At 41.6% G+C, this 14,830-nt stretch overlaps 1 protein-coding gene across 2 annotated transcripts in view; it reads right to left on the bottom strand.

The window, feature by feature from the left end:
• Positions 1–14,830, bottom strand: part of PACRG (parkin coregulated) — a 509,608-nt gene that overhangs the window by 79,055 nt on the left and 415,723 nt on the right. The window lies entirely within an intron of this gene.

Below are 14,830 nucleotides of genomic sequence, written 5' to 3'. Positions count from 1 at the left end.
CAGGAGAGAGTTTATTCCATTTGTTCCAAATAATTCTCTCTCCACATCAGTGCACACTGGGCAGGAACTGCCTGCATGCACAGTGTTTTATTGGAGGTGGCTCGGTGGTAAAGAATTCGCCTGCAATGCAGGAGATGCAGGAGACGTGGGTTTGATCCCTGGGCCGGGAAGATCCCCTGGAGGAGGGCATGGCAACCCACCCCAGTATTCCTGCCTGGAGAATCCCATGGACAGAAGAGCCTGGCGGGCTACAGTCCATGGGATGGCGAAGAGTCAGACACGGCTAAAGCGACTGTGCACACAGACACGCAGCATTAAATAACACCAGCTGCGTGCCAACTCCAACGCAGTGGACTGAAGACTTGCTCTCAGCGTTCTTGGGCTGGGCTGTGGCCAGTCTTGCAGCCAGCGGTCTAGGGAGGCTCTCGCATGTATAAGGTCTTAGCTTAGAGAGGGAGAATGGGTTTCATCCTATGGTCAACTCTGACAATTGTCAAGTGATTCTGGAAGGACCCCATCTCATGGTAAGGGTATATACTGGCCAAGGGTATATCTGCCAAGGGTACACGGGGACATGACAATGTGCTAGAGAAATAGGGGGTCATCTCACCCCGCCCTCCTCCTTGGTACAGGTTCCTCTGAGCAAGAACTGTGGCAAGGGCAGAGAGCTTGTTTCACTTGTTGAGAGACAAATTTCTCCCAAGTCCTCTTAAGGGCCTGAGTAAGTATGGCTGTGTCTATTTTTTCTCTCCTCTTTGTTCTCTTCTGCCAACACTCCCGTCTTTAGATTGATCTAAGGAGCACAGAAAAAAAAAAAAAAAATAGGTGTGGGTAGTTTTAAGCAGGGAAGAGGATGCAGAAGTTAAAAAAAAAAACCAAAAAAAAAAAAAAACCCCACAATTATAAAGGAGGGTAATTGAGTCATGCAGTTGAATGCCAGTCCTGTGGAAGGATGAAGTGAGTCAAGAATTACTAGTCTCTTCCAGCTAAACTTTCTGAAGTCACGTTTTTTACTGAGTTGAACAGATTAAACTGAAAAGGATTCATAGTTGTCATGACCTGTGAAGCAGCTAATAAATCTGTGTCACCATCAGCGTAGGGGGTAAAAGGCATGCAAAAATGTGGTCATAAGAGTAGGGTGACTCCTCTGCGTTTTGTACACCGCTCTCTGAGGGTGTGGTCAGGAAAGCCTGAGCAGGGTCAGGTGGGACGGTAAGAAAACGCCACGGGCTATGACTCCTTCTGTGCTGTGAGCACGTTCACTGGTGTGACTGTGAGCGGCAACTGGGACAGGACAAAGGTTAGTCACTGAAGGAAAGGGATGAAAAAAGCAGCTAGAGGCAACTGTGGAGAAGCAACTTATGGACCGAGCTGTGGGCAGGAAGAGAATCTGCCCCGGGTTCTCTGGTCTGCTTCTGGTTTGCTCGTTTTGGTTTCCTCAGCCCCCTTCGCCAGCAGCCACGGGAGCAACCATGGCAGCCCTTGTCTGGGGGCTCCATTTCCCGGGCTAGGGGGAGACTCTTGCCTTTGCATGGGTCTCCTCAGCTGTGTCTACATGTTACAGGATCTTTTCCTCCCCTCCCCGTCCCCCTGATTACCTACCACCTTCCTGACTGCTTCCTGGACTCCTCTCAGGGACTACTTTTCCTGACAAAGGGGTGTTCCTTCTCTCTCTAAATACCACCTTTCAGAGTCTAATTCAAAGCAGAGGTACCCCAGGAAGCTTCTTCTGACAACTTATGGATATGGTAAGTTAGGGTGTGGGGTTTTTTCTGCTAGAAATCTTACTCTCCTTGTGGCAACTTAGCATTCAGTTATACGCCATCCTGTATCCTTTCTTTATTTCTCCAGTCATGTTTTAGGGAGTTTTCAAGGTGAATACCTCTTTGGTTTTCCCAGCAACAACAAGCAGACATGTAGACTCTTGTAAGTACTCCATGAATACCTGTGGCTGATGCACGGGAGAACTAGTATTAATTTCCTAATATAAAGAACACAGTTATCTGTGTTGCTATGGAGAAGTTGAAAATTAGTTATGAAATGCTTTGTATGGCAATATAAAAGACCCCAAATAACCAAAACAATATTGATAAAGAAGAACAAAGTTGGAGGTATTATGCACTCTGATTTCAAACTATACTACAGACTATACTACAATAATCAAAACAATATGGTACAAAACAATATGGCACAAAAAAGCAGACACATAGACCAAAGGAAAAGCATGCAGAGCGCAGAAATAAACCTATGCTCATGTGGCTAATTAATCTACAACAAAGGAGACAAGAATATATAATGGGGAAAAGACAGCTTCCTCAACTAATGGTGTTAGGAGAACGAGAGAGCTACATGGAAAAAAAATTAAACTGAACTACTTTCTGACACCATATACAGAATAAGCTCAAAATGGGTTACAGACTTAAATGTAAAACCTGAAACCAAAAAACTCCCAGAAGAAACCATAGGCAGTATGTTGTTTGCCATAGGCTTACCTATACATATATAGGTATTTTTGATCTGTCTCCTAAGGCAAGGAAAACAAAAGCAAAACTAAACAAATAGGACTACATCAAACAAAAAAGCTTTTGCACAGTGAAGAAAACTATCAAAAAAAACAAAAAGGCAGCTTACTGAATGGGAGATGATATCTGCAAACAATATATCTAGTACGGGGTTAATATCCAAAATATACAGAGAAATGTATGGAATTCAACACAAAAACTCCAGAAAACTTGATTAAAAATAGCCAGAAAACTTGAATAGACATCTTCTCAAAGAAAAATAAATGGCCAACAGACAGATGAAAAAGTGCTCAATCATCAGGGAAATGCAAATCTAAACCACAACGAGGCATCACCTCACACCCGTCAGAATAGTTATCATCAAAAAGACAACAACTAAAGAGTATTGATGAAGAGGTGGAGGAAAAGGAACCCTTACGCACTGTTGATAGGAATGTAAATTGATGTATCTGCTATGGAAAACAATATGGAGTTTTCTCAAAAAATTAAAAATAGAACTGGCATATGACCCACCATTTTAACCTCTGGATATTTAACCAAGGAAAACAAAAATATTAACCTGAAAATATATATGTACTTTAATGCTCATTGTAGTATTATTTATAATAGCAACGATATGGAAGCAACAAGATGTGGTATATATATGTGTGTATATATATATACACGCATATATATATATATATATATGTATACAGTGGAATAATGCTCGGACATAAGAAAAAAATGACATCTTGGCACTTGTGACAATATTGATGGGTCTAGAGGGTATTACAAGTTAAATAAGACAGAGGAGGACAAATACCATATGATCTCATGTACATGAGGAATCTAAAAAGTAAAACAAACAATAGCCACAATGAAAACAGACTAAACAGACTCATAGGTACAGAGAACAAATGGATGATTGTCAGAGAGCAGGGCTTGGGCGGGTGGGTGAAACAGGTAAAGGGGATTAAGAGGTAAAAACCTCCAATTACAAAATAAATAAGCCTGGGGATATAATATACAGCATAAGGAATATGGTCAGGAGGATTAGAATAACTTTGCATAGGGACAGATGACTGCTAGGCCCCTGATGATCATTGCATAACGTATGCAAATGTCAAACCACTGTGCAATACATCTGAAACTAACAAGACGACTACACCTCTTTAAGAATAAGTCATGAAATAGGGGACTTCCCTTTCGGTCCTGTGGTTAAGACTTCACCTTCCAATGAGGGGCTGCAGATTCAAACCCTAGTCAGGGAGCTAAGATCCACAGGCCTCCTGACCAAAAAAAAATCAACACATAAAACAGAAGCAGTGTTGTAACAAATTCAATAAAGACTTTGAAAATGGTCCTCACACAAAGGTGAAAGTGAAAGTCGCTCAGGCGTGTCCGACTCTTTGTGACCCCAGGGACTATCCAGTCCATGGGATTCTCCAGGCCAGAATACTGGAGTGGGTAGCCATTCCCTTCTCCAGGGGACCTTCCCAACCCAGGGATCAAATCCAGGTCTCCCGCACTGCAGGCAGATTCTTTCCCAGCTGAGCCACAAGGGAAGCCCAAGAATACTGGAGTGGGCAGCCTATCCTTTCTTCAAGGGATCGTCTTGACCCAGGAATTGAACGGGGGTTTCCTGCATTACAGGTAGATTCTTTACCAATTGAGCGATCAGGGAAGCCCTCCACACACAAAAAAAGTCTTTTTAAAAAGTCACGAAATTAATTAAAAAAGAAAAACTATGGTATTTGACTATTGACAAGGTACTGGTGCTGAGGCTTTAGTAACTTAAACCTAAAATCCGGGGTAAAGTCCACAGATGATTCCTTGAAAAATCTAGGGTAAAGTCCACAGATGATTCCTTGTAGATCATAAAATGATGTTTCTGGCAAGCAAACTGTGAGGTGGAATCTGAGTCCTCTGAGAAGCAGAAGAATTTGTGTTTAAAAAGGGGTTTGAGATCTAAAATTTAGCACTTTTAGTATAGTGAGATTTAACATTTTAATAAACAAAATGCCAAATGAAGAGTCAACTTTCTCAGAATGAGTGATCTCCTTTCCCCTTGTTTACATTCCAGGAAGAAAATGAATTAGCCATTAGGAGAACTTATTTCAGACAGTGCTTAAAAGTTTTGAAATACATGAATAGATATTAAATTTCAAGGTATAGAGAATGAAAAAAATAAACAGACAGATTCCATGGCCCATATGCTTTATTTAGCTTGACTATGTGGATCACAACAAACTGTGGAAAATTCTTAAAAAGATAGGAATACCAGACCACTTTACTTGCCTCCTGAGAAACCTGCATGCAGGTCAAGAAGCAACAGTTAGAACTGGGCATGGAGCAACTGACTGGTTCAAAATTGGGAAAGGAGCACGTCAAGGCTGTATATTGTCACCCTGCTTATTTAACTTATATGCAGGGCACATCATGAGAAATGCCAGGCTGGATGAAGCACAAGGTGGAATCAAGATCGTCGGGAGAAATATCAATAACCTCAGAGACGCAGATGACACCACCTTTATGGCAGAAAGTGAAGAGGAGCTAGAGAGCCTCTTGATGAAAGAGGAGAGTAAAAACGCTGACTTAAAACTCAACATTCAAAAACCAAGATTGTGACATCCGGCCCCATCACTTCATGGCAAATAGATGGGGAAACAATGGAAACAGTGACAGACTTTATTTTCTTGGGCTCCAAAATCACTGCAGTCATGAAATTAAAAGATGCTTGCTCCTTGGAGGAAAAGCTATGACAAACTTGGCATATTAAAAAGCAGAGGCATCACTTTGCCGACAAAGGTCCATCTAGTCAAAGCTATGGTTTTTCCAGTAGTCATGTACAATGTGAGAGTTGGACCATAAAGAAAGCTGAGCACTGAAGAGTTGATGCTTTTGAACCGTGGTGTTGGGGAAGACTCTTGAGAGTCCCCTGGACTGCAAGGAGATCCAACCAGTCCATTCTAAAGGAAATCAACCCTGAATATTCATTGGAAGGACTGATGCTGAAGCTGAAACTCCAATACTTTGGCTACCTGATGGGAAGAGCCAACTCAATGGAAAAGACTCTGATGCTAAGAAAGATAGAAGGCAGGAGGAGAAGAGGGTGACAGAGGATGAGATGCTTGGATGGACATGACTCAGTGGACATGAGTTTTTAGCAGATTCTGGGAGATGGTGAAGGACAGGGAAGCCTGGCGTGCTGCAGTCCATGGAGTCTCAAGGAGCTGAATATGGCTTAGTGACTGAACAACAATTGTTATTTTCAGCAACACAGATGGACCTGGAAGTTATCGTATTAAGTGAAGTCAGTCAGGCAGAGAAAGAGAAATATATGATATCACTTTATGTAAAATCTAAAATACAATATAAATGAAGTTACCTACAAAACAGAAACGAGACTGTGACTGTGACTCACAATCATACGAAACAAGCTATGGTTACCAAAGAGGAGACGGGGTTGGGGAGGGGTTAATTAGGAGTTTGGGGTTAACAGATATAAACTACTGTATATAGGACAAACAGCAAGGTCCTCCTGTAGGACACAGGGATACACGCACATATTTATAACTGAATCACTTTGCTGTACACGACATGGTAAATCAACTATACTTCAATAAAAACAATCATCCTCTGGGCTCAGGCACTTAACCTACTCTTTGATTACACAAGCGAGTCCTATGTGCTTTCACGTGAAGAATTTATTACCAGGAGAACTGGTCTGATTCCAGGGTGGACACGGGCTTATGTCGAAACCATTTAGTGGCAGCTTAAAAAAGCATTTTCTTTTAAACTGATATCCACATTAGAAGCAGTAACCAACTCTATTTTTCTATATATATATTTTAAAAGGATTCCTTTTGCTTATGTTTCTAAATTTTATACTCATGCTCGTTTTGACGTTCAGCTTGTTTTTTTCCACAACTGCAGCCCCTTATGAACCTAAATGTTAATTTTTAAAAAATCTTCATCAGTGAGCTCTTTTTCTAAGCTGAAATTTTTCTCCAATTTGATTATATTTTAATAGCTTCACTGTACATGCCTCTCTTTTGGCTGCTTCTGTGTCATTCTGATGAGCAGACCCAAGTTCTGGGCTAGTCCTTCTTTGGGATGGGTGGTTTATCTCTCTGGTGCTAGCTGGCTTACCCACCTTGGCCTTCTTGCAAATGTATATGAGGGTCTGGTGTAAAGTCAATAGGCAGGATATGAACACAACCTATTATGTATAAAATAAATAACTATAAGAACCTACCTATTATCTATTAGTAGATAATAGTTATCTATTAATTAATCAAGTTATCTATTAGGTTAATAGTTATCTACTAATTAATAATTAACTAGTAATGCCTTCTTAATTAATAAGACCACTGGGGCCTTCCCCAGTGGCTAAGTGGGTAAAGAGTCCACCCACAATGCAGGAGACACAAGAGATGCAGGTTCGATCCCTGGGTTGGGAGGATCCCCTGGAGGAGGAAATGGCAACCCACTCCAGTATTCTTGCCTGGAGAATTCGGTGGACAGAGGAGCCTGGTGGGCTACAGTCCAAAAGCAAAGAATCGGACATGACAAAGTGACTAAGCGCAATAAGGACCTGCTGTTCCGCACAGAGAATTCTGTTCAATAGTCTGTGATGACCTCTACGGGAAAAGCATCTGAAAAAGAGGGCATATATGTGTGTGCATAAATGATTCACCCTGGTGTCCAGCAGGAACGGACACAACAGTGTAAATCAGCTATACTCCAGTGAGAATTCGGAAAGAAATACAGTGAGGTCAGTGTAAAGAATGCAAACTCCCCTCCCCAAGCTGCTTCTGCTGGGCTTCTCCTTCCCTTTCCTTCTTCCAAAATTAAGTGCTCCTGCAGTCCTTCACCTGGGCTGCCTTCCCTGCAGGGTTGAGTTCGTCCTTGCGCTTTGCAAGCAGAGTGGCCCACCTCCCTCACCAGACTGGAAGCTTCCTGGAGGCAGGGGCTCTGTTTCATTCCTCCTGGGCTTCTCCTTGGCCCACATCATGCCCAGAATCCTGCCTGGAGCGCGGCGGGCACTCAGCAACTGCTTTCTCAATCAGGTACAAATTTTTATTCTTGATATTTTAATACATTTTTAATACTTTTATTTTACTTCTATTTTCTTAGGTATGATATGCATGTACTGTAGTTATTAAATTTTTTTTAGCAAAAGTTAATTGGTAATTATTTAAGGTGAGATGTCTATAGATTAAGTCAAATTATCCCAGTAATATTACACTCTCATTTATTTTTCCTTTTTGAGCTCAATAATTGGTAACTTTAGCTATGGCATGATGATATTCCTTCAACTCTATGCGATTTTTCAAAAGCAACATTTAAAGTGTTAGAGTCAATTCTCTTAATTACTTGGGATGCATGCAAGTCTGGACCCAGTAATTTATAAATGTTAACATTCACAAGTGTGTCCTTATTTATCTGATGTCAATATCTGTTTTTGCAGAGTGCACATTCTTAGTGGTTCAAATTTTTCTCTCTAGGAAAGACTGGGCAAACACCTCAGCAATTTTAGGACTGCTGTTAATCCTACTCCTTCTTCATTATTTGTGAACTTGCAAAAGATGGTGCTGATAGAAGGTTTTGGGTTTTTTTTTTTTTGGTGCAAAACTTTTGTTCAGACTTTCTCCTTATTGACACACACTCCATCTCCTACACCCTGGCAGCACACTCAGTCTTGTGATGGGTGGTGTCCATCTTTCAACCTAAATTTGCTTTTCTCAAAAATGGGGATAATGATGAACCTTACTTCTTAGGGATGTTGTGAGAATCAAATCAAATAATCCAGATAAGCCCTTAGGATGGGATCTGGCATTTGGTTAATAGTTCATTTTAACTATTACTATTCAGACTGAGAAGGAAATGGCCAAGAAGAGTGGATTTGGGGGAGAAATAAAGAGTTGTGTGTTGGAGGTTTCTTTTGAGTCACCTATTTAGATATTCAAATACACATAGTGAGTGGGCAGGTGTTCATTCAAATTGGAAGGGTGGTTAGGGTTGCACATATAAATCTTGGGCTCAATCATTTGTACACAAAATGATTTAAAACCGTGTACTGGGACAGGGCTTCTCAGCGGACAGACACGGCTGACACTTGGTGCTCCGTGGTGGAGGGCTGTCGTGTGCCCTGTGGGATGCTGATGGCAGCTTTTCTGCCCTTGCCCCACCCGATGCCTACAGCATTGCCCCCAGGTGTGACAAAGTGTCTCCAGACATCGCCGAGGGACCCCTGCAGGCATAGCTGCTTCAAGAGTGGAGCTGGAAAAGAGATGGCCAGAGGCCTGAGCCCTGTGGCCCCACAGGGGCAGAAGGAAGCACCGCGGAGCCCTGAGCTGGGAGGGACACCTGGAGCCTGTCGTCCTAGAACCCAAGGAGCCTGCGTCAAGGGAGAGGTGGAGGGAGCGGAGGGCCGGGGACTGACTTTCTGGCAAGAAGGAGGCTCTCTTAACGTGGCGAAGGGGGCAGAGAGGCACTGAACGGGCTGTGGAAGGAAGGGGGTCCAGAAAGGGTGGGCAACACCATGGAGGGGCTTTGTCAACGAGAAAAACAGAAACTGTGAAAAACATAAAAGAGCGTGGGGGTAGCAAGGGATTTTTTTTCTTTTTAAAACGTGGCAAACGCGGTAGAAAGTGGAATCACAGAAATACAATTCTTGGGTAGGTGAGAGGGCAGGAGTTTCCATACAACTTGAGGGGCTGGCTTTCGGTAATTGCAGAGGGTCTGCTGTGTCTGCAGCAAGAGGAAGGAGGGCAGGATGGGGGGTCCTGGCGCAGGAACCCAACAATATGTGTGTGTGTGTATATACACACACACACACACACACACGTATTTATGTACATGTTAGTCATTCAATTGTATCTGACTCTGCAACCTAACAGACTCTAGCCCGCCAGCCTCCTCTGCCCCTGGAATTCTCCAGGCAGGAATACTGGAGTAGGTTGCCATTTCCTAGTCCAGGGGATCTTCTCAACTCAGGGACTGAACTTGCATCTTCTGCATTGGCAGGCGGGTTATCAATGAGCCATCCGGGAAGCCCTGCATCTGCTGTGGGTGGATTTCCAGAGTCTGAGTCGCCACTCGGGGCTGGGAGCCTGTTGCATTATACTTAGACCCAAAGGGTTGCACCCCTAACCTCCCCAGGGAGGGTTAGACCTCACTCAGAGAGCTCGCCCTACACCACCAAGCACTATGACTGTCCCTTCACACCTGTGCCCTGAGCCCTGTTTTTTCAGGCCTCAAAGCTAATTTTGAATGAAATTGGGAAGATTCATCTGCACAGTTGTATTAGTGGAATGCTAGTGCGTGTTTCAAAGCTCCTCATGGGGAACCAAATTCTGTAGGTGCAGCAAATAGAAACGATCATTGTTTTTATATGGATTGTTGAAGGATTTAATTAAACCAGGAAAAGTTGAAAGCAAGTCGATTGAATATTGTAAAGTTGCAGTGCTGTTTAATAACAGCAGAACCTTAAATAATAGGTGGTTTTGTTCTTGGACGATGGTGTCCTGAGTAAAATTGACTAAAATAAATTGGACTGCAGATGGGGGCAAATATAGTAATGGTGCCAGTCCTGAGTCTCAGATTATTATAAAGCATTACTACGTGTGTGTGCATGTGCATGTATGTGTGTGTGCCCATGTGAGAGTGCATACTTTTGTGTGTGTGCACGTGTGCTGGGGAGAATGGAGGGGGTGCAGATGATGTTTATGGAGGACTCTTTGAAGCAGTCAGACTTAACTTTGATTTTCTCAAACCATCAGGCTCCAATTTGCATTTTAGATTTTTTTTTAATACTTATCTAGCTCAGCTCTACATGAATGATGGCAACTCTAAGCATTTATAAATATTTCCCTAAACACATTGCCTTGGGTTTCTGTTCCTCTTCATTCTCTTCCCCTTTTTTCTTGACGGCAGTCTCGTGAATCTGACAGTCACAAGGTTCTCTGCAGCCCGGTCCTCAATCAGGTTTTGGTCTAAGGTCTTCTACTCCAGCTTCCTCGATAATGTGAGGCCTCCTCTCTCCCCTGTATCCTCTCTCTCCCGCCGGGGAGGAGACACTCCTTTGCTTCTTCCAAAGCTGAGGTCCACATCATCTCCGGTGATCTCTTCCTTTAGTGCAAACAGTAAGGAAACTGGCCCCAGCACCTTTTATAAGAGCCAGCTCTCCCCTACTGAGTTAACTGCTGGGGTCTCCAGGGTCTCCTCACTGAATGTTTTCTCTTCATTTCTTTGTTTTCTGTGGGTGACTGCATTCATCAACAGAGCCACGCAGGTGGCTGTCTTTACAGCTCAGATCTCTCATAAATGTCCCTAAGATGTGCATTCTGCTTGTGTAGTGGCTGTTTCCACCTTGATGTTCCATAAGCATCATCTACGCAACATACCTGGAACTGAAATCATCATATTTCCCTTAAATTTTCTCCTTCTGAATTCAGGTCTAGATTAATGTCACTGATATCTACCTAGGCAAGGAAAATGGAATCTACCTAAATAGGCCCCAGATGAGACAGAAAGCTAGTAATATAATACTATTATAAAATACTAATAGCATTTATAATATTATTAGTATAGCACAATATTATAATATATAGTATTATATATTATAACATAATATTAGTATAGTATAATATTAATGTTAGTATAGTATAATATATAATAGTATTATTATTATAAAAACTATTATAATAACAAATAAAGTTATTAAAGCTATTAATAAATTACCTTTAGAAATATGCCACACTCAGGTTGCTTTCGAAGTTAATTCAACTTTCCATGGAACTACTATTTCCCCACTTCACCCTATTTAAACTCTGTTAAAAGAAAAAACCCTCCACAATTCTTTTGTTAAATGATGATAGCATATGCTGATGTCAAAAATAGATAGAAATAGCTCTAAATTAGATAATTATTCAAAATATTACAAAATCTTAAAGTAATTAATGAAGATATTTAGCAGTATGTTAAAAAAATACACCACAACTAAGTGGCACTTATCTCCTAAATATATGAGTGGATCAAATAAAAAACTATAAGTGCGTTAATTTATAGTAGAATGTTAAAAGTTAAAGGAAGGGAATAGTATACATTATAGAGGAAATAACAAAACAGGAATTTTGAAAACATCAACACCCACATCTGATGTAAAAACCTGTTGGTAAGGTGTAAGCTGATCGTCTCTTTCTCAAGCCAGAATTCAGTTTAATGATAAATCACTAAAAATATCCTACTAAAAATCTGAAGAGTCAATTCATTGTACAAGACCCTGATGCTGGGAAAGATTGAAGGCAAAAGGAGAAAAGGGAGGTGGAGGATGAGATGGCTGGATGGCATCACCAAGTCAATGGACATGAGTTTGAGCAAACTCAGGGAGATGGTGAAGGGCAGGGAAGCCCGGCGTGCTGCGGTCCATGGGGTTGCAAAGAGCTGGATACAACTTAGCGACTGAACAACAAAAATCTGAAACAAGACAAAAGTGTTCACCATTGCCACAACTGTTTAAAACTGTTATTGAGATAGTAGCCAAAGTTAAATAAGAGAAATAAAGAGTATTAATATCAGAAGAAAGAGTTATTGTTACTCTGTAGATTTTATGATTAATAACCAGAAAATACAAAGCAAATCACCCCTAAACTATTATAAATAATCCCATCAGATTACTATCACTCACTCACAAATATGTTGATACACACAACTGTACTATGCAAAAATAATTATCAATGAGAAAATACTATAAAAAAATAGAAGGAAGCAAGCCATTTATGACAGCAAAACAAATGAAATAGAACAAAAGAACCAGACAAAATAGAGTAAACATCTATGAATAATTTAAGTGAGAACTTAAAATTATATAAAGAAAACTTTAAAACTCTATGAAAGGACTTAAAAGGAAGGCTTGACGATATAATATTCGAAGTATAACAAGTCTAATAGACATGTCCTATAAATTTAATGGACGCCAGAAAATCTATTTTTTATAAGAAGAAAAAAATAAGGAAAAATTAACATGTGAGAATAGCCTAGAAAAGTCTGGAAAGAAGGTTAAGGACTAAGGATTAGCTTCACAAGATAGTAAGCTTGACCTCGTAAGACTGTCCAAGATGGGGAAAAAAATGGAAACAGTGAAAGATTTTATTTTCTTGGGCTCCAAAATCACTGCAGACAGTGACTACAGCCATGAAATTAAAAGATTCTTGATCCTTGGAAGAAAAGCTATAAAAAACCTAGACATCACTTTGCCGACAAAGGTCCATCTAGTCAAAGCTATGGCTTTTCCAGTGGTCATGTATGGATTGAGAGTTGGACCATAAAGAAAGCTGAGCGCTGAAGAATTGATGCTTTTGAACTGTGGTGTTGGAGAAGACTCTTGAGAGTCCCTTGGACTGCAAGGAGATCAGATCAGTCATGGGTGTTCATTGGAAGGACTGATCCTGAAGCTGAAGCTCCAATACTTTGGCCACCTGATGTGAAAACCTGACTCATTAGAAGAGACCCCGAGGCTGGGAAAGACTGAAGGCGGGAGGAGAAGGGGATGACAGAGGATGAGATGGTTGGATGGCATCACCGACTCGATGGACATGAGTTTGAGTAATCTCTGGGAGTTGGTGATGGACAGGGAAGCCTGGCGTGCTGCGGTTCATGGGGTTGCAAAGAGTCGGACACGACTGAGAGACTGAACAGCAACAAGGGTGGTCACGAGCCATGTGTTACTTTTGAAATATAAACTAATTAAAATACAAAAACTCCGCTCCTCAGGAAATGGCACCCCACTCCAGTACTCTTGCGTGGAGAATCGCATGGACGGAGGAGCCTGGTGGGCTATAGTCCATGGGGTCGCCAAGAGCCGGACACGACTGAGCGACTTCACTTTCTCTCACTTTCAGTTACATAAACCACTTTTCAAGGACTCAGTGTGATGAGTCACTACTGTATTGCACAGAGCAAAGACAAGATAGTGCTCTATTAAACATCTTCTTAAACTGTGATAATGAAAACTGGTTGTTGCTCAAGAGGTGACAGTTAAGAAAAGATTTGAGTCCAAAATTAGATCTGAATAATTGGACATTTATAGGTTGTGAGAAAGGCTGTGTTTCAAAGGTGAAGAAAAGAGAGGCTTTTTTTTTTTTTTTAATATATGATGGTGGGGCAACTGACTTATCATTTGAGAAAACACACGGCTGGGCCTTAATTTCTTTGTTTTCACCCATATGCATCCCAGGTAGAGCAAAGATTTAAAATGTAAAAGCAAAATAAAGCAAACCCTCTTAAATGTTAGAAAAAAAGGATGAGTGAATTCATCAATAAACAAGAAGTGTGGATATTTGCAATGTGTATAACTGCTGCTGCTGCTAAGTCACTTCAGTCGTGTCTGACTCTGTGTGACCCCATAGACGGCAGCCCACCAGGCTCCCCCGTCCCTGGGATTCTCCAGGCAAGAACACTGGAGTGGGTTGCCATTTCCTTCTCCAATGCATGAAAGTGAAAAGGGAAAGTGAAGTTGCTCAGTCGTGTCCAACTCTTAGCGACCCCATGGACTGCAGCCTACCAGACTCCTCCATGGAAGTTTCCAGGCGAGAGTCCTGGAGTGGGGTGCCATTGCCTTCTCCCGTGCATAACTGATGAAGGGCTGATTTCCTTAATTTACAAAATGCTCATACCTATCACTAAGAGACAACCAGAGCAACTTTTAAAAAATGAGTGAAAGGGGGCTCTGTAAGTAAATACACATGGCTAGGAATCATATGAGGATATAGCTCCACTCACCACGAAAGAAACCACTCCCTCCCCCCACAAATAATTTAGTGTGCATTCCTAAACAAGGACATTCTCCTACATAACTAACCACAACAAAGCCCGGAAATCAGGAAACTAACATTGATGCATTGATACCAGCCAATCCTCAACTCCCTCCAAATGTTTCCAGTTGTCTCAGTGACAGTCTTCATTAACAAATGATCTAATCCTCAACCACATGTTGCATTTAATTGTGATGTCTCCTCATTCTCCTTTAGCCTGGAATGGTTCTGCAGTTTCCCTTGCCTTTCATGCCCTTGACATTTATAAAGATTACAGAACAGCTATTTGGTAAAATGCTCCTCAATCTGGCTTTGTCTAACATTTCCTAACGGTTAGACTCAGACTTCACGCTTTGGCAGGGCTGTCCCATTGCCTTCTATCAGGTGGCATATGACTAGCTTGTCCCTTCCGGGTCGTGTTGACTCTGATTAAGGGGGTGCCTGCCGGCCATCTCTGTGGTCACGTTACTCTTCTTCCTTTGCCATCGATGGCATTTTGTGGGGACATTC

This window comes from Cervus canadensis, chromosome 33 (assembly GCF_019320065.1).
Source record: "Cervus canadensis isolate Bull #8, Minnesota chromosome 33, ASM1932006v1, whole genome shotgun sequence".
NCBI lineage: Eukaryota > Metazoa > Chordata > Mammalia > Artiodactyla > Cervidae > Cervus > Cervus canadensis.
Note: the sequence above shows the minus strand (reverse complement) of the source record. Positions and strands in the feature narration are given on the sequence as shown.